The sequence below is a fragment of the Chroicocephalus ridibundus genome, chromosome 5, assembly GCF_963924245.1.
Source record: "Chroicocephalus ridibundus chromosome 5, bChrRid1.1, whole genome shotgun sequence".
NCBI classification, from domain to species: Eukaryota; Metazoa; Chordata; class Aves; order Charadriiformes; family Laridae; genus Chroicocephalus; species Chroicocephalus ridibundus.
The window spans coordinates 40,774,020-40,791,702 of record NC_086288.1 but is presented as its reverse complement, the minus strand read 5'-3'; the positions used below and the strand labels follow the sequence as shown (position 1 = coordinate 40,791,702).

The following is a 17,683-nucleotide window of genomic DNA, read 5'->3' as shown; positions in this document are numbered from 1 at the left end:
AGCCAACCGTGTCCTGGGCAGCACCAAAAGAAGTGTGGCTAGCTGGTCAAGGGAGGTGATTCTGCCCCTCTACTCCACCCTCCTGAGACCCAACCTGGAGTACTGTGCACAGCTCTGGGGCCCCCCAACTTAAGAAGGACATGGACCTGTTGGAGCGAGTGCATAGGAGGGTCATGAAGATGATCAGAGGGCTGGAGCACTTCTATGAAGACAGGCTGAGAGAGCTGGGGTTGTTCAGCATGGAGAAGAGAAGGCTCTGGGAAGACCTTATAGCATCCTTCCAGTACTTCAAGGGGGCCTACAGGAAAGATGAGGAGGGACTCTTTATCAGGGAGTGTAGTGATAGGACAAGGTGTTTTAAACTGCAAGAGGGTACATTTAGACTAGATATTCAGAAGAAATTCTTTCCTGTGAGGGTGGTGAGGCACTGGAACAGGTTGCCTGGGGAAGCTGTGGATGTCCCATCCCTGGAGGTGTTCAAGGCCAGGCTGGATGGCGCTTTGAGCGACCTGATCTAGTGGGAGGTGTCCCTGGCCATGACAGCAGGGTTGGAACTAGATGATCTTTAAGGTCCCTTCCAACCCAAACCTTTCTATGATGCTATGATTAGTAAAAAAAACTTTGAGAACATGATAGTGTCTATTTGTGCACATGGCAAGATGCTGCTGAAGCAGGGATACTAGCCAATAGACTTTTTTCTTTCAAAAGCTTGGGTTCTTGTCTCAAATTCAGGGGAGTTTTTTACACCATCTGTCTGATCCCAACACAGGGAAAGAGACTTTCTTTACTCATGCTCAGTCTTTGCTGATCTTTCTCACTTTAGAACTTTGTCCTGTTATACATTCAGGATGTCTGTGGTCAGAGAGCATCTATACCAACATTCAGGTAACCATTTAGGAGTGGCCTGCCCCCTGCTCCTCATTTTTCTGTTCTACAAGGAACGCATTGTGAAGCATTTTACGTGACCACTGGCCAAAGTTGATTGGAGTTTTCCATATGAAGCAGGAGCTTCATCTTATACTGCATATGAAGATGTCAGATATTATTTTAGAACAATCCAGTCACTAACAACTTACAAGAAATGGGTCAATTAGTTCGAGTTAAAGTTGAATTGCATGTAAGAATAATTCCTTTAAGAAATCCAGCTCTTGGTGACATACTGGTTCGTTATACTAGGTGAGTCTAATAAAAGAATAATGCAGATATTTGAAACTTTCTTTTGTGCTTAAAATTCACTAGATTCCTTTAGTGAGCTGCCTTTGAACACTTTATTTTTTTTTCTTGAAGCTTCATCAGTAAAAGTTAGGGGTTGATAAATACTGTTCTTTTAGAGACCTGCATGTTGAATTGCTCTTTTTTCAGAGTAGCTGCTAGTATTCACAATGAAACTGGAGCCAGTCTTTGCTTTTTTTTAAAAAAAAAAAAGACTAATGGCTCTATTTTCTTTAGAAACAATGGAAGATAGCCATTTTGGAGGCGAACAATTCTTCATTAATTTCCCTGAAGACTATTCTTATGCAAGATGATTTGACAGATAACATTTAGTGATTAAAAACAGTTGTAAAAATTACACGGTACTGAAGTGTGTTTTTATACATATTATCACCTCTGCTCAATAGAAAGATTAAGGTTAGGATCTATATATACATAGAGGAGAAACAGACAGCTGAGCAAGCTAGGAAAAGAAAATGAAGGTAAGACGTGTATAGAAAAGCGGAAGAATGGAAGTGCAGAAAGGATATCTAGCACATTTACATGATACATATTGGTATCGGGATCACTATTGGTTCTTTGGCATTATTGATGTTAATTATCTAGTCTTATTCTGTTAAATCTGTTTATATTTCAACTCTTGTTTTTTTTTGTTTCCTTGTTTTTTTTTGTCCTGATGTCCCTTCTGGGTGAGGAGGGGTCATCGGGTAAGAGAAAAATTGTCTAAATGAGAGTAAATTGTTGTGGGTTCCTCAAACCATAACACATATTTAGGATATCCAAGCAACCTGAACTCTCCACAACACTGGCATAGTGGGCGGAGTTAGGGAAGAAAACATCTGCAATTTCTTTAAAATTAATTTACTTTTATTTGGGATATCAAGGTTTCATAAACCTTTGGTCACTTCAGTGTCAGTAGGATTCGGGATTCACCCTAAATTTCTGGACATGTTTATAGACTTGGTATCATCAAAATGCATTTTATTTGAAACTCTCTCATGTTAACTATGTTTCAGCATAGATTTTGTCAAGGGGAAGATAAAAATTAGAATGTACAGTGTTGTCAACATTTCTTTTTGAATTTAATATTTGCAAGTAGGATAAAAAAAGGTTGCAAGACAGGTGTTTCTTAAGGGGTGTGTAAAAGGTGCTTAAATTAAGGTCATGCATGGACTAGTGTTTGAGAAATTGGAACATCAGAAAGCTTTTTGAGATGGAAAAATCTGCTGATTTATCTCAGAAGTATCATAGTGCTGTATTAATCTCTGTTAATGAACAGAGGACTTTTCTTGGAAAGAAAACATTACTTCTGATTAGGCAAAGTTCAGAGTAGCTAAAGTAATTAGTGGTATTATGAATTTAAGACTTAATTTTCACTTTAAATATAGGTTGAATGAGCCCAAGCCTTACTGTTTTTTGTTACAAAGACTGGCACGTTCTTGAAAAGAAGTTTGTAGTTGTGAAGTACATATCCTAAGGTGATTAACTAAAGCCTAAATTGCTTGTTAAGCACAGGGCTTCCAAATATTTTTCTAAGAAATGAACTCTGACTTGATTTTCTTTAAACAGACTAAGACACCTGTGAAGTTCCTCTGTTGTGTGTGGAGTAAATATTTCTTTTCTGTGAGGCAGCTGATTTTTTCCAAATGTATCTAATACTGGAACCCAATTCAAGTATGTGTTACTTCCTGATTTTTTTTTTATTTTCCCAAGCCACGTGATGCATTACTATTATTCTACTAAATAACATATCACCCTGAAATCTGTATGTGCTTTTTATCTATTGTGTTCTCCAATTTGCCAAATTTGTTCTTCTGTAACGTTGGCAAGAAATGTGGGAATATTTTTGTATCCCACAGATCAAAAGGGATGACTGACTGACTTAGAACATACGTGTTTTTTTTTCTTCTTACCAACGTTACTACTCTTATTACTCTTGCCTGTATTCTTGTTTTATTATTGAGTTTAAACTGTATGACGCCTTATTTACATTCTTTAACTGTAGATGCACAATTATGGTTGTATTTTGAGAGTACTCTGAAATCTACAGATGAAAATGCCACTGTTTTTAGAAATTAAAACAACTCAACTATCATAATACCTCAACCAGCATAATCTCTATAGTGCATGTACAGATGCAATCTAAAAAGTAATTAATATAAAGCTAAACATACATTAAAAAATTATAAGCGATGTAATACTTGGGACAAGTTATATCATCCTTGCAAATACCTTTGATTATATTAGGATCCTGCGTAAAAGGTACTAAAATAAACAGTGATGTTTTACTGCTTTTAAACTTCACAATATGTATGTTCTCATTTGGATAAAGTAAGTGTTTTATGTCTAACATTTGAAGGTTAGCTTGTCACAGCAGCAGGGAATACTGGGAAGATGAGTAAAGCGTAGCTTTGGAAAGGGGGGAAAAAAAAGTTACCTAGATGATCAACACTCTCAAGGAAAAGGATGCTAATTGTATCCACTAAGTAATAACGTCAAAATTGAAGTGGGACTGAATGACAACTTTATTTATAACTAAATTATGTGCGTAAACAAACATATACATCTATATATATGTATGTATGAAATAATGATAAAAATAATTCTTGGGTCTCATACGTGAATACATGTACATGAGGGATAAGAAGTCATTCAGTCTTGGGGTTGTGAGGAGCGCCACTAAGCTTACACAAGTCTGAGGAGTTCTCTTGTTCTCTCCAAATTTCAGTCTACTAATCTGCCAGTCAACATTTTGCGCTGCAAAAGCAGTCCTTTGCCACAATTCTGCGTTCACCAACTTGCTCCCATATAGTTTTAATTTGAAGACTGACCCTTAATCCAGTTTTTCTTGCTCACCCACCACTACAAGTGTCTCAGGAGCTCCCAAGTAACAGAAGCTAGCAAACACTGTCTCGAAAGTTGTTAATGATGCTAAGAAGGCAGCTGAAAACCTGTTTGGTCTCAAGGAATCCTGCCTTATCAGAAGACTTGCATTGACTCTCACAGTTCGATAGCTCATAACATGTATCATGCCTCTTACAACTACCCTTAAAGTAGAAGTAGAATTATTTTATATAGTCCAGATCCAAACAAAGCATGTAAGCCGCAGGCATCTAGAAGCTAATCAGCTTCTTCCTGGCTCCAGTAAGCAAATCACGTGCTACATACTAACTTGATGTTATAAGTGGGAAAGACTGAATAAAACTCAGAAGTCTCTCCCTCCACCTTCGCTTGTGCCCAACCAACACTCTCTTCTGAGCACTGTTTTCGGAGTAAAATCTGCAAGAAGATGCCAGCCTGGTAACTCAGTGCTATTAGGCATAGAATGCATGTGCCTTTTTATTGCCTAAGAGTTTTGTTTATAGTAAAAAAATTATCCCCCAACGCACACACTGTGTCAATCCTATATAATTTTTCCAAACCAGAGGTACAGAGAGGGCTCTCCAGTCATCCAGACTCAATGTGTTCCCATGCTTCCAAGTTAAGTGATATGAATAGTGAACTGTGATGTAACCTGCACTCTAACAGGAGATCATCCTGTATTTTAAAAAGGAAAAAAAAAGTTTCTAGTAATTCATGAATATATATATACACACACACATTTAGTTTAGGGTTTTGGAACCACATATGTACTACCTCAAAACCTTCATTACCATTTTGATTTTTTCATTTTGTAATTGTTATATTTCTTAGAGATAATTGACACCTACTTTATATAAGCTTAGTAAGACTTCTCTTGAATTTTCTTTAAGTTACCAGTATATGCAAAAGTGTAATCAATATCAAATACTGTTATTTAATTCCTGCACAGTTTTGAGTCACAGTACCTTGGCTGGTTAGGAGGTGGATTTTTTTTTTTCTTTTGATATGGTTGTAACTGTATTGTTTCAGTGGTACAGTTAAATAGGGCTTTAAATCAAGATAGCATCTCTTTTCTGCAGGTTAATGACTTACATCCATTAAAGGATTCTGAATGAAAACATATCAGAGGTTTGAACGACTTTTATTGTTCTTGATAAAGTCATATAGTTTTTTGTGTAACTGGTGTACATTATTTTAAATACTTTATTGTGCAAGTTCTTAGGTTGGTATGCATAATTTAGAAATTACGATAAGAACATATAACTGTCTAAATAGTTAGCATGCACAATGCTGAGGTCATGTAAAGGCTGTAATTCGAAATGTAGGAGAAATCAGATAACATTTTAATATGTTGCATCCAAATTGCAACCAAGCCTCAAGGATGGGTTACTGTTATAAGAAGTTGGGATATGTATTTCACTTTAATGATATTCTACAGTGTACAGCTATGAGAGATAGCGCAGAACATTGTTCTCAGCCTTGGCATAAGAAACTACCTGTTGGGAGAAACATACCAAAATCCTAATCGTGTCTGTGCGAATGGCATATGGCAGACCCCATGATTATCTCTGTAAAGAATTTTTTCTGCACTGAAAAACAAACAAGGAAACAATAGGAAGGGCAGCAAAAGTATAGTATCTGTTTCATAGCTGTTTCCAGATTTTTTCCTTGACATGCAAAAACTGCAAAATCTTTCAGCTTCCTGAAAGAAAGCTGGTGAGTAGCACTTTTCTTTCCTCTTGTCCTCAGATATGGTTGAAAATATGTTTTCTAGAAATGGAATGAGGGCCAAGGCCTTTGCAAATACCTTTCCTAAAGTCTAAGTAGACCCTTAAAATCTAGGCTTTTTTTGTCTTTGTGCCCCCCATGTGTCCTTTGCGTCTTTCAGGGCTTCTTTCCTGAACACAATACAACAATTTTCATAGCTGGATTATAAAAAAAAAAAAGTGGGGGGGAGGGGGAAGAGGGGGAAAAAACCAAACAGGCAGACAAGACCAGTTGCATGAGTTCCTGTCATTCGTGGAATAGTGCAACATTTGAAGCAGAAGGACGTTTTTTCTTCAAATTTTTATTAATCACATTTGGTCCAGGTAGGCTGTTGAGTCAGTCTGCTAATCCACCCTTTTCTTTAACCTGCAGGGCTTCAAATACCATCAAAATTGATACCTCCACTAACTATTCTGATCCTTACTGGTGATTTATTTCAAATTGTTTTGGTTTATTCTTCATTTGATGGGAGCGCAGCATCAGGAATTATGAGACTAATGCTTCTAAAGGATGATAGATGTCTTCAGGATGTTGTAAGGAAAGAATGAGCCTTCCTCACTCAGTCTTAAACAGAGAAATGAAGCTATGACAGATCTTTTCTGAAAGACATGTATATTATAAAGTACAATGGCCGTGTACATCAGCCACGTTTTTAGTGCTGTGGGAAGGTACTTCCTTCTGCTGAAAAGTATATCACTCGCTGTGTCCCATTGTGAAAATTGTTTGATGTGAAAGAGATTTAGAAGTGGCAAATTCTGTCTTGATTCTGAATTTTCTTTCTATGGTTCTCCATGTCAGTCAAACTGACCCTATTTTTCTGGAGTTCGCTTATATCTAGGGTTTAGGTTTGGTTGGTTTTTTGTTGGGTTTTTTGTTTGTTTGTTTGTTTTCCCCTTCTGGTTATTGCTGACTTGCTAGTAGTTTGAAAAAAAGTTTGTTTCTGAAGTTGTATAGTGTAGGTACAGTAGATTTAATTGATACAGTAAGCTGAACAAACTGCTGAAGTTAGTATTTTTCTGTATCAGATACTATTCTGGAGGGTTCTCTTAATGAGGTGTCTCAGAGCAAAGAACCGGTTTGCCTCCCTTGAAAGTGGCACCCTGCTTTTTCTGCTGCAAGGCAAAAGTGTTATTATCTGATGCAGTACAACAAAAAAAATCTCTTTTGACTTTGTTTCTAAATATGTTCTGGAATATGATAAAAACCACTAAATACCGTTTTCTCGATCAACGTGTTGTTTCTCATATATAATTTGAATCACTTTTGTTCAGAAAGCTGTAAGTTTTCCCTATTTCAAAAACAGAAAACTCTTTCCAATATATTTCTTATTCTTGTTTCAAATAGTATCTTCAGTTTTGGATTTAATGTATGAGCCAATCATTAAATGCATTTATTTCCCATTTTTAAACTATGAATTTTGTGTCACAGAGTCTTCAGAAATCATAATGAAAGAACATGGATACCATATAGTCTTTCTCTTAAAAGTTTGTAAAAGCCAAAATTAAAACTGCCTAGGTTTAGTGTCTGTCATGAACGCTCTATAATCATTAATGACATGGTCTTTAGTAAATGTTCATATTTTGTTTATTCATAAGACCCCTTTACTGTTCACTGTTTATAACAGAATGAAACATCTTAAATTATTTTGTTCAGTCCAACTAGTTTGTGGACCTAGTCTTTGATCTTCTTGCTCAAACTGTTCTGAAGCCAATGATAATTTCCTCTTGGATTTATAAAATGATCTTGAGAACACAAAATGCTTTAAAAATTACTCGTGCAGGATAAAAAGAAAGGTAAAGAAAATGAGGTGCCATTCTCCTCTTTAGTAGCAGGAAGGATGAGATAGAGATCATGAGTGTATGCTCTTTAGAGTCATAACCTTTGATCTGAGCATTTAGCAGCCTATCTAGCATTTTTATAACATTTGACATACTCCATTAGCTCTGAAGCACTGAACTTATCACTTTATCTAATTGGATTCTGGGCTTGATTTTTAACGGTACTAATTCATCAAAGATTTGCGTACAGAATTTCCTATTTTTTAAAAAAGCAGGAAAAACCCTAGGAATTTTATTTAAAGGAGTATTGACATATTATTATTTTTAATAGATTTTAGTTCTTAAAGTAATTTTAAAAGCCCAGACTTGGTTGAACAAACTTTCCATGCCATGATATTTTTTGACATTTATAAATTGTTTTTGTTTCAAACTGGATTTTAGCTAGAAATTTGAAATTTCCTCTGACAAGAAAGATATAAACAAGCTTCCTTTTAGTTCGGTATTTTTTTATAACCAAAATGAGCATTTCATGTGTTCTTTGTGTTAGAGAAGACTATAAACAGAGAGCAAGCTCTGTATGAGTAGTAGAAGCCCCATTGTTATTTGGGGCACCAGGTATGCATTATATTCTGTAGAAGGAAGTTTAAGTGGTATAGGGTTACCTTGAAATAATATGGGGAAGTGGCCAATCAAGTTAAGCAAGGCATTTCTTTCAGTAAAAAGAACCTGAATGTGTAACAGTCAAAATTTGTCAAACTTGGTACATTTCTAGAAAGTGTCTGTTTTGACAAATACCAGTTTTCTAACAAAAAGCTAAACAAACAAGCAAAAATCCATGGAATTTCCCATCCAGCTTTATGCTGACCTCTGCAATTTAGGCTATAGAGGTTACCATTCTCCATGTGGGAGACATAGGTGAAACAGTTTGACAGTGTTTTTCTTCATTATGTATTGATCAAGACCCAGAAATTTAGGATTGCTTTCCAGACTGTAAAGAAAATGTTTGTGGCTTTGGTTATGGTTTTCTTTGCAATCCAGTTTCCTCCCCAACTTAATTATTTCTTTACATTTCTTCAAACCTCTTCTTGTACCAGTCCTGTCTCCACTGTTCTTGATTTCTCATCCTTCCTTTGCTTGCCTAAGCTTAATTCCATTTTTATCCAGTCACTTTGAGATGCACATCTGAATTCTTTATTTCTTTCAACTAATTTCCACTTCCTTTTTATACCACCTCCCTCCAGTACACTACTAAAAAAATCAGTTGCTACTGTTGACTTCCTCCTCCTTATTTTCTTTCATGTGGCAGTTCCACCTTACTGCTGCCTCCTGGATTTATCTTCTCTCCTTCCCAGTTATCAGTTATTTGTCCCCTAATGTCTACATTCCCAAATCTTGGTTTCCAGAAACTACTTTGTGACTCCTCTTTTTACTTACCTTATTCCAACCCTCTCTTTTTGTTTGGTGTGCGCCAAACTTTTCATACAATCTACTTATTCCTTTTTGTCTCCAGTCATCAGTTACTTCTGTGGGTTTTTTTCCTTGCATTCCAGTATTAGAAACTGTCATGTACACATACGACAGTTCAACTACCCAAGCAGGAAACACAGGTGAATAAAGAAAATAATAACACATTGCAAAAGCACAGTAGAAAAGAATTATTCCTTTTCTTCAAATATTTGGAGTTAAGAGTATTGACATACTGTAAAAAGTCATCGATTCAGATAAATTTTAGTTGGAAGCTACCCCTCAGGGGACCTATAACCTTACCTCCCACTTAAAGTCGGGGCTGTTGCAACACTGGATTGATCAGCTCAGCTGTGTTTTTTCCAGTCAAATCTTGAAAACCCTAAAGAACAAAGATGCCATGATCACTATGAGCAGGTTGTTCTGCTGCTGCGCTACACTCCTTGTAAAGAAATTTTCCATCATATCCAGCCTGAACTTCCCAAGCTGCGATGTGTGATGTTTGCACCTTGTTTGAATCGTTTTACACTGCTGACAAGAGCTGGTAGTTGCCGTTCAAATGGTTGTACGCAACCATCCATTAGCCTCCTCAATCCCAGACTATATAAATCCAGTGCGCTTAAATTCTCCTGCTGTCCAGTGTAACTCACAGGCCATTTTCAACAAAGTCGGTTGTTTCGCAGTCTGTATCCTGCGTTCCTTCCAAGTTATTCCTTCCTAGCTTCAGAACTTTCCAATTCATATTAAATCTCATTTTTCAGCTGAGCAAACCTTCCAGTTACCGAGTTCTCTCTGGATTGAGCTTTTGCTATTTTTTTATGTCATCTGCTCCTACTAGTTCAGTTGTTTATGTCGTGCGCTGTGTTATCATCCAGGTTGTTACTGAAGATGTTAAACAATATGATCCCCAGAACTGAATCTGGTGTGCTTTGGCCATTAGCCAGACACCAGTTGACGTTAAGCTGTTGACCACCGATGTAATCAATTTTCAGCCCACTGAAGTGTCCAGCCTTGACTTTGCCACTTTCAAATGAACGCACTATAGGAGACTATATCAAAACCCTTAGTAAAGTGAACGTACACTACACCCACCATTCTCCCCTCATGCACAAAACTGTTATTTCATTGTAGAAGGCAGTCTGGCTTGTCAAACACTGTAAATCCTTCGTAGGTCTGCACTGAGTATTTATTGTTGTCTGTCGTGTGTGGAAAAGGACTCAAAGAGGACATTTTTTCATTGATCTTTACAGGGACTGAGTTGAGGCTGCCTAGCCTACAGTTTCTGCATCTACCTTCTTAGTTTTATTTTTTAAGATGGTACCTTTTTTTCCAGTTCCCAGAGATCTCTGTGATATGGTCCACCATTTTTAATAGATACAAACCATAGCTTCACAACCATATTGGCCATCTCTTTCAACACACTTTGGTAAATTCCCTCCAGCTACATAGATGTGATCTGATCTCTGTGTGTAGTCTGTTACTCTTCTGCCACTCTTGGCTGTCATTCTCTTTGCCAGGCATGTCATTGTATGCACAGGTCAGGGAATAAGTTTTGCCCTTGTTAGCAAGGGCTTGTGCGTTAGTGTAGAGGCACCAGAGGAAATGGAACAGTGACCCTTCTGAACAGGTATGTGAAAGTCCCACACATATCTTTCTTGCCTCACATATCATCTGTTTTCAACTCTGTTACACTACAGCTCCTGTAGTCTAACAAACCTGTTTTAAAGTCCTTCTCACAAGTTGAATCTTGACAGCATAGTAGGAAGAGCATGGCCAAAATTTTTTAATGTGTTTGTAGTAAAAAGATGGTGTGTGGTTTTTTTTTTTTTTTTTTTTTTGTTCACGATGAGAAATATGAGATACGCTTTATTGGGATTTAGAAGCTTAGAGCGTTCATGCTTTGATATTAATTCCTTCCTATTCAAAATGTTTTTCAGTATTTTCTCACTATTTCTGAATATAAGCTTTAGTGAGCATTTTGTCTTTCTTGGCAAATGTTTTCAATACTGTTCTATTCAAACCTGCTGTTAGTAATGCTGCTAGTACCAAATAGACAGCCTCCACAGAAATCTTACTGAATGAGATCGGTGAAACAGAAAGAGAGGGCTGAAAAGTGGTGGCTCCTAGCCCAGCCTCATCATTGGTACTAGAAGCATGAGGCAAAGGGAGTGGGGTAAACATTGAGCATGGAGAGCTGAGTGCCAGAGCTGCTGGAAGCAGCTATTGATTCTAATTGTGCTTTGCCAGCCCTGTGAATACAGGCCTCGGGGGTGGCATGGCCCAGAAGTCTGGAGCAGCAGAGGAAGCTGACATCAGCCTCCCTGGAGGCTGGCACTGAACAACAAACTAGTGTCCTTTCACCTGTCCCTCCAGCACCCCACTCAAGGAGGCTAGGTGCAAAACAAGTAGAAAAGGAGTTTTGCTGCAAGGCTCAATCTCACCTACAGGTGTTTATGTCCTTCACTACCAGATGAGCAATGCTGATATTATCTCTGTGGTGGTTCCTTATTTTGGATTTTGTTTTCTCATATTGATTCCTTGACTTACTAAACTGATCTTTAAGATTACCTGATTCCCAGAAATACTGGACTTGAAGTTCTACTGTCTTTATCTGTGTCAGAAGCGTGCTCTCTCTCTATGCACTGAACAACTTTTGGTGGTTTTGGCTAAAGGAATTATATTTCTAATGGGAGGCTTAATCTGGGGAAAAGGAGTCAAATCTGGCAGTAGTCACCTTTCTATGCTAGCCTGTAAGAATCTTCTAGATCTTCGTATTTCTGAAGTCCAGGTAATAAATATGATTGTGTTTTTTCTTTTAAACCTTGGTTTACTAAAGAAGGATTCCTGCTCTGTGCTTCTTTGGAGTGTTGGAAAGGAATCCTCAAAGGTGGCTTCATGGTAAGCATAAGAGGTATCTCAGCTGGTGAGGAAAGGTATAGAGCCAAAAGAGTTGCTAGACAAACAGTGCCTGCACTCCTGGATCTAGTTCTGCTCCTAGTTCTACTGCAGGTCCTTAACTATGTGGTGTCATATAAGGTATGCACATATTGTCCTACAGATTGAGCAACCTATTGAATGCATTTGGGACAATTAGTAAAAAAAACGTGCTCAGGAGCACACAGTCCATCCAGGTTTCTTGCCTTCACCAATGTTCTGAAACACGTAAGATGCTGCAATAGTAAATATGGTGCTGGTTAGTGTGGTAGCTACGTTATTGCCTTAAGTGCACTATCCTGCAGTTAACTGGCTAAACCAACGCTCCACGTTTATACCAACAGAGTGCTTACATGGCTTATGATAGATCAGATGTCAGTGCGGGTCAGCAGAGATGAAAAGCAGCGTCTGATAGGCAGGTGGGTATCCACATGCTGCTGAAGAGCGCATCTGTATCCTGGACAAGGATTCCAGACTGGCTCAGATTTCAGGTTGAAGAGTTTCCCAGTACACAAGCATCGTGCATTTTCATGGTGCAACTTATCCTTCCTCAGTTATGGTTTATGTTTTGGGGTAGTACTCTCTTAGATGTGGTTGGAGTGTCTTCGTTATTCTATGTATGCTGCCTATGGCCATCATTTATTTTGGGGAAATTGCAGTATTTAGGAGTAGCAGATTTCCCATATGATGGAAACTTTGATGGTGTCTCATCCTTTTATTGCTGTAACACTTCTCCATGTGACCAGCAATTTAAGGCTCTACAGGGTAGTGACAATCTTGCTGACATTGGTGTGAAGGTCCTGGAGCAACATATGTGGGGAAAAAAAATTCCGCACACTATTGGTGCTAACTTTTTTTGCCCAGTACTGGAAAGAGGTTGGGACTTTTCAGGTGACGACCCTAGCACAGCTCTTTCAGTGAGACTTAGAATATAAATACATGTTACGGAGTCACTGGGAAGGTTTGGTGCAGATGAGTCAAACCCTCTGCTATTGGAGAGGTGCAAAGACATGAAGGGGAGATACTTGGTGAGCTCAGGTCTGCTGCCCAAGTAAGCTTAAGGCGAGTGGAGGGCCGCAATGTAGTATTGTTGGCTCAATTCAGTAGGCTTGTTGAAGTGAGTCTGAAAATAGCATAGCTACCAAATAGCAAAGCCCTAGCCTAAAAAGAGATAAAGAGCTTTCAGATCAGATGAGAAGCAGATGTATGTACTTGAGATGCAGATATAAGAAATGGAATAGAAAACCCATTAAGAACTCCTTGAAATTAAAAACAGCAAAATAATCTCATAGCTAATGGCAGCAAAGAAAAAAATCTGCTGTGGATTTTAAGTTATATTAGGGAGCATGTGCAGCTTGAAAGACTTTTGTTTCTGAATCTGTCAAAAAATGATTTCATGTCCATCTACAAATTGGAGTATGTAGTTCTTCTTTGATAAAAACAAACCATCCCCTACGTAGGAATAGGGAGGCGAGCAGTAAAATGTATTTTTTGCATTATAATAAGCTGTATAAAATTTGAATGGAATTTTGTATGGGCAGAATTTAGTTTGGTGTTGAATAAAGTGGAGGAAATCTTGTATCTTTCCTATTTTGGTAACTGTTAGAAGTATTGTTTCTTGAAAACGCATTATATATGAAGCAATACCTCACATTGAACAGTTGCCTATTAGACTTTTCCCTAAATTGGTAGTTTGTAAGTCACACAACAATATCCCTGCTGTACAACCTGTGCTGTAGCAGTAAGTGATACTTAGATAAAATATAACGATAATTATAAGTTAAGAAAACTACTTCAGTTTCAGTGGATTCTCTGACATAAATGATCTTTGATTTTAATATACAGGCTTTCAAAGCATAGGCCATGCTAGAGATAAAATGTGAACATGAAACAAGAGCTGGATTTGCTTTATCCATTTTTTCATGTCAACCTTGGTCTGAAAATATTTGTGAGGAAACTGCCCTCCTTGCTCTAGGACACCTGCTGTTCTCTGAGTCAGACTCATCATATCTGCTGTGTATCATTGTATTCTTTAGCAATATAGATTTCTGTTGGAAAACAATTCAAGTGATGTCAGCAATGTATGACAGCACCTACTGAAAATGTTGCAGAAGAGAGATGAATGAAATGATATAATAGATTCTCTACACAAGAAAGATTAAATAGGATCATGTTTTTGTATCTCTAAAGCAGAAAACCTCTGCTGCGTAACTACATTGTCAGACATGATTTTTTTCCAGGGAGCTTTTTTCTCTTTTATTGTACTTAAATGTGTATTTCTTAAAACTCGTGTACCAACTGCTTTTCAAGAATGAGGGGAGAAGAGGGGAGAGGAATTCATATGGAAGTCCATGAAGAAGCAATACACTGCATCCTGGGCTGCCTCAAAAGAAGCATGTCCAGCAGGTTGAGGGAGGCATTTCTGCCCCTCCACTCTGCTCTCATGAGACCCCAGCTCTGGGCACCCCAACATAAGAGGGGCATGGACCTGTTAGAGCAAGACCAGAGATGAAGATGATCAGAGGGCTCTCTCCTGTGAAGACAGGCTGAGAGAGTTGGTGTTGTTCAGCCTGGAGAAGAGGAGGCTCTGGGGAGGGAGACTTTATAGCAGCCTTACAGTACTTAAAAGGGGCCTACAGGAAAGATGGGGAGGGACCCTTTATCAGGGATTGTAGTGATAGGACAAGGGGTAATGGCTTGAAACTGAAAGAGAGTAGATTAGGAAGAAATTCTTTCTTGTGAGGGTAGTGAGACGCTGGAACAGTTTGCCCAATGAAGTTGTGGATCCCTGGAAGTGTTCAAGGCCAGGTTGAATGGGGCTTTGAGTAACCCAGTCTAGTGTGAGGTGTCCCTGCCCATGTCAGGGAGGTTGGAACTAGGTGATCTTCAAGATCCATTCCAAATCTAACCGTTCTGTGATTCTATGATGACTTTTTTTTTTTTTTAAGATAAGCCATTTTCAGGAAAAATGAAAAATATTTATTAGTCTCAACATATATATGTAACTGTAGCACAAATTTCCATTATTAGAAACGCTTGATCACTACGATCCTGACTGAGCATAATTATTAAACATGTATAATTTGAAACTTATTGAATCATCATACGTGGCTATTAGAAGTGCTTTATGTCTCTTTCAGACAGAGAGACTTGAAAGAATTACTGAAGTTGAAAATGTAGGTTCAAATAGAGCACTAAGGATGAATTTTGAATTTAAAATGCATGGATACATTTAACTTGAAAATGTTGAAAAAGCAGTATGGTTACTGTGACAAATTTGTGACTTTGTTCTGTATACTTCTACAACCCCCTCTTTAACATGTTCAGGACAAAGATAAGGAAGCCCATGAAGAAAATCAGAAGTCATAGGCTCTGTCCTGAGACATTGCCTTTTGCGTTTATAGATACTTAAATGATACTTTGGCTAGAGATGCTGTGCTGCCACTCAACCTTCACTGTAAACTGTGTATTTGTTCATTCTGTTTTTAATTTTACATTAAAATAATGAAATATGAGGCTTTTTAAATTATATTATCACCTTGGTGATATTCTGAAGAGGATATTGGACATTATAATAATCAAGCTTTTATTATTTGAAGATCAAGAAAGGTCTGAATGTAACAGGCAGGCAGATTCTCATGCATGTGGTAGGTTAAACAGCTTTAGGAATATTTATAAAACTGTGGAACTGCAATTTATTGAAGCAATTTCTTTACTTAATCTAAGAAGCAATTAACTATTTTACTTTGTCTTTAGAGGCCCATAAAGATTATTTTTTTTACATATCCAATAATGGACTTCCTTTAAGTAACAGGTGATGTGAAAAATTAACCCTTTAGGAAAATCAGTATAGATATATATGCTATATGTTTATACATATTTTTTATTTAAGATTCAAAAACATAAAAACACACTCCAAAAAAAAAAAAGAAAATGGAGGGGTGAGCATAATAGGGAGAAGAATACAGAACAAAATAATTTTACTCTGTTGTATGTAGATGTGTAGTGCTCCTTCACCTTGAATGCTCTGCACAACTCTAGTTGTACCATATAAAAAAAATAGACTTGGAAGGGTTCAGAGGATGCTAACGAGAAAGGTATGGGGTGGCTTTGTGGACGGAAGTATGTCAACTAAGACTTAATTCTAGAAATGCTTCAGGGATGTTTTATTTGGTATCTGTGAAGTTGTCTTCAGTATAGAGATGAACAAGAATTGATTTGTCATGTGGTTGGTTTGAGGCCAACTTGAGAACATGTAATTTATACAAGCTCCACTTCTACGTTCTTCCTTAAGCATAATGCAGGATGCTTTGCCTTAGAAGGGATTTTGATCCCACTTAGGATGACTGCTCTTTTGTTCTAATGGCCTTATGTTCTAGTTTTTCTAACTTTTCATCATTTTAATTATAAACATATTGTCTGAATAGGCTCATTGTAGCTGAACTCTACTGATGTAGTAGAAATGCAAAGAGAATCTACCACTTCCATATTTTTTCAAGAACTGACATTTTTGCCAATGTGCTGTGATTCATGGAAGAGCATTGCATGAAACGGGGCTCAGACCTGTTCAGAACACTGCTATAGGAGTAACATCTGCATAGTTACTATTACAAGGGATATAATTTGAAAACTCTGTCATAATTGTCATTTCTGCATGTCTCTTGCATGATTGAAAAAAAAAAAATCATTTGATAAGCCTTTCCATATTTATTTATTTTCAAAAAAAATAGCAATTAAAAAGGCAAATAACATACACTGATTCGTAGATTGTTAATGTGTGAAGCAGCAGAATGAAGGAATGCATAAGCATTGGTACAGAACTATGGTTTTATTCTGCACCTCCAGGTTCTGTTTTTCTTCCTATTTCAAAGCATGCATTCCCATAACAACATTTTACCAGTAAAACATTGTCAGTGAAATACAGTTTGGCCTGCAACCACTTTTTTTTCCCTTCGAGGTAAAACTCTTGAACTATTAAAACCCAAAGAATGTTTTGTTCCTGTAATGTGCATGATCCTTGATCATTTTTAAGTTGTGATTATGTGGCTTTGACAACTGTATGAGATTCACATTTTCCCAGGAGTTCAATTTTTTATAAATTGAGGTTTCTTTACAGTGGTCTTGGTGACCTTTTATCAAGTGGATTGGAACTGCTGCATGTGGCAATGCACCCACCGCAGTTTGTGAACTTTAATTTATGTGGACGTTCAAATGTTGGGTACAGTCTTTTTAATGTTTTGTTCTAGAGAATAGTGAGTTAAATTAAGACATAGTAATAAATAATTCTCGTCATTTTTCTGCTTCACTAATTATCTGAGGTGTGCAGATCAATTTATTTCTCAGCTATAATTTTGTAATTTATTATCAAATTTCTTAAAATCTTGAAAGCAATTTATTTAATTCAAGTTTTTCCATCTTGAAATTGTAGCCTAATACAGCTGATGACATAATTAGGAGGATATTTTATATTTAGGGAGATGATTTGTAGAAAATAGAGCTAATTAGTCTTCTTTAGTGACAGATCTTACTGATGCAGTTGAAAACGACATAGCAGAATATGTATTTTTCTAAAACGAATGTATCATTCTTTAAATTGTAGTTATTCTATTGATGATGACTTTGAAAAATCATTAATGGAAAATGTAGTTAAGCTTTTCAATACTTTA

At 37.2% G+C, this 17,683-nt stretch overlaps 1 protein-coding gene across 1 annotated transcript in view; it reads left to right on the top strand.

Annotated features, from left to right (window-relative positions):
• The window catches only part of SPOCK3 (SPARC (osteonectin), cwcv and kazal like domains proteoglycan 3), a 215,789-nt gene that overhangs the window by 58,373 nt on the left and 139,733 nt on the right, over positions 1-17,683 (top strand). The gene's annotated exons all lie outside the window — the stretch shown is intronic.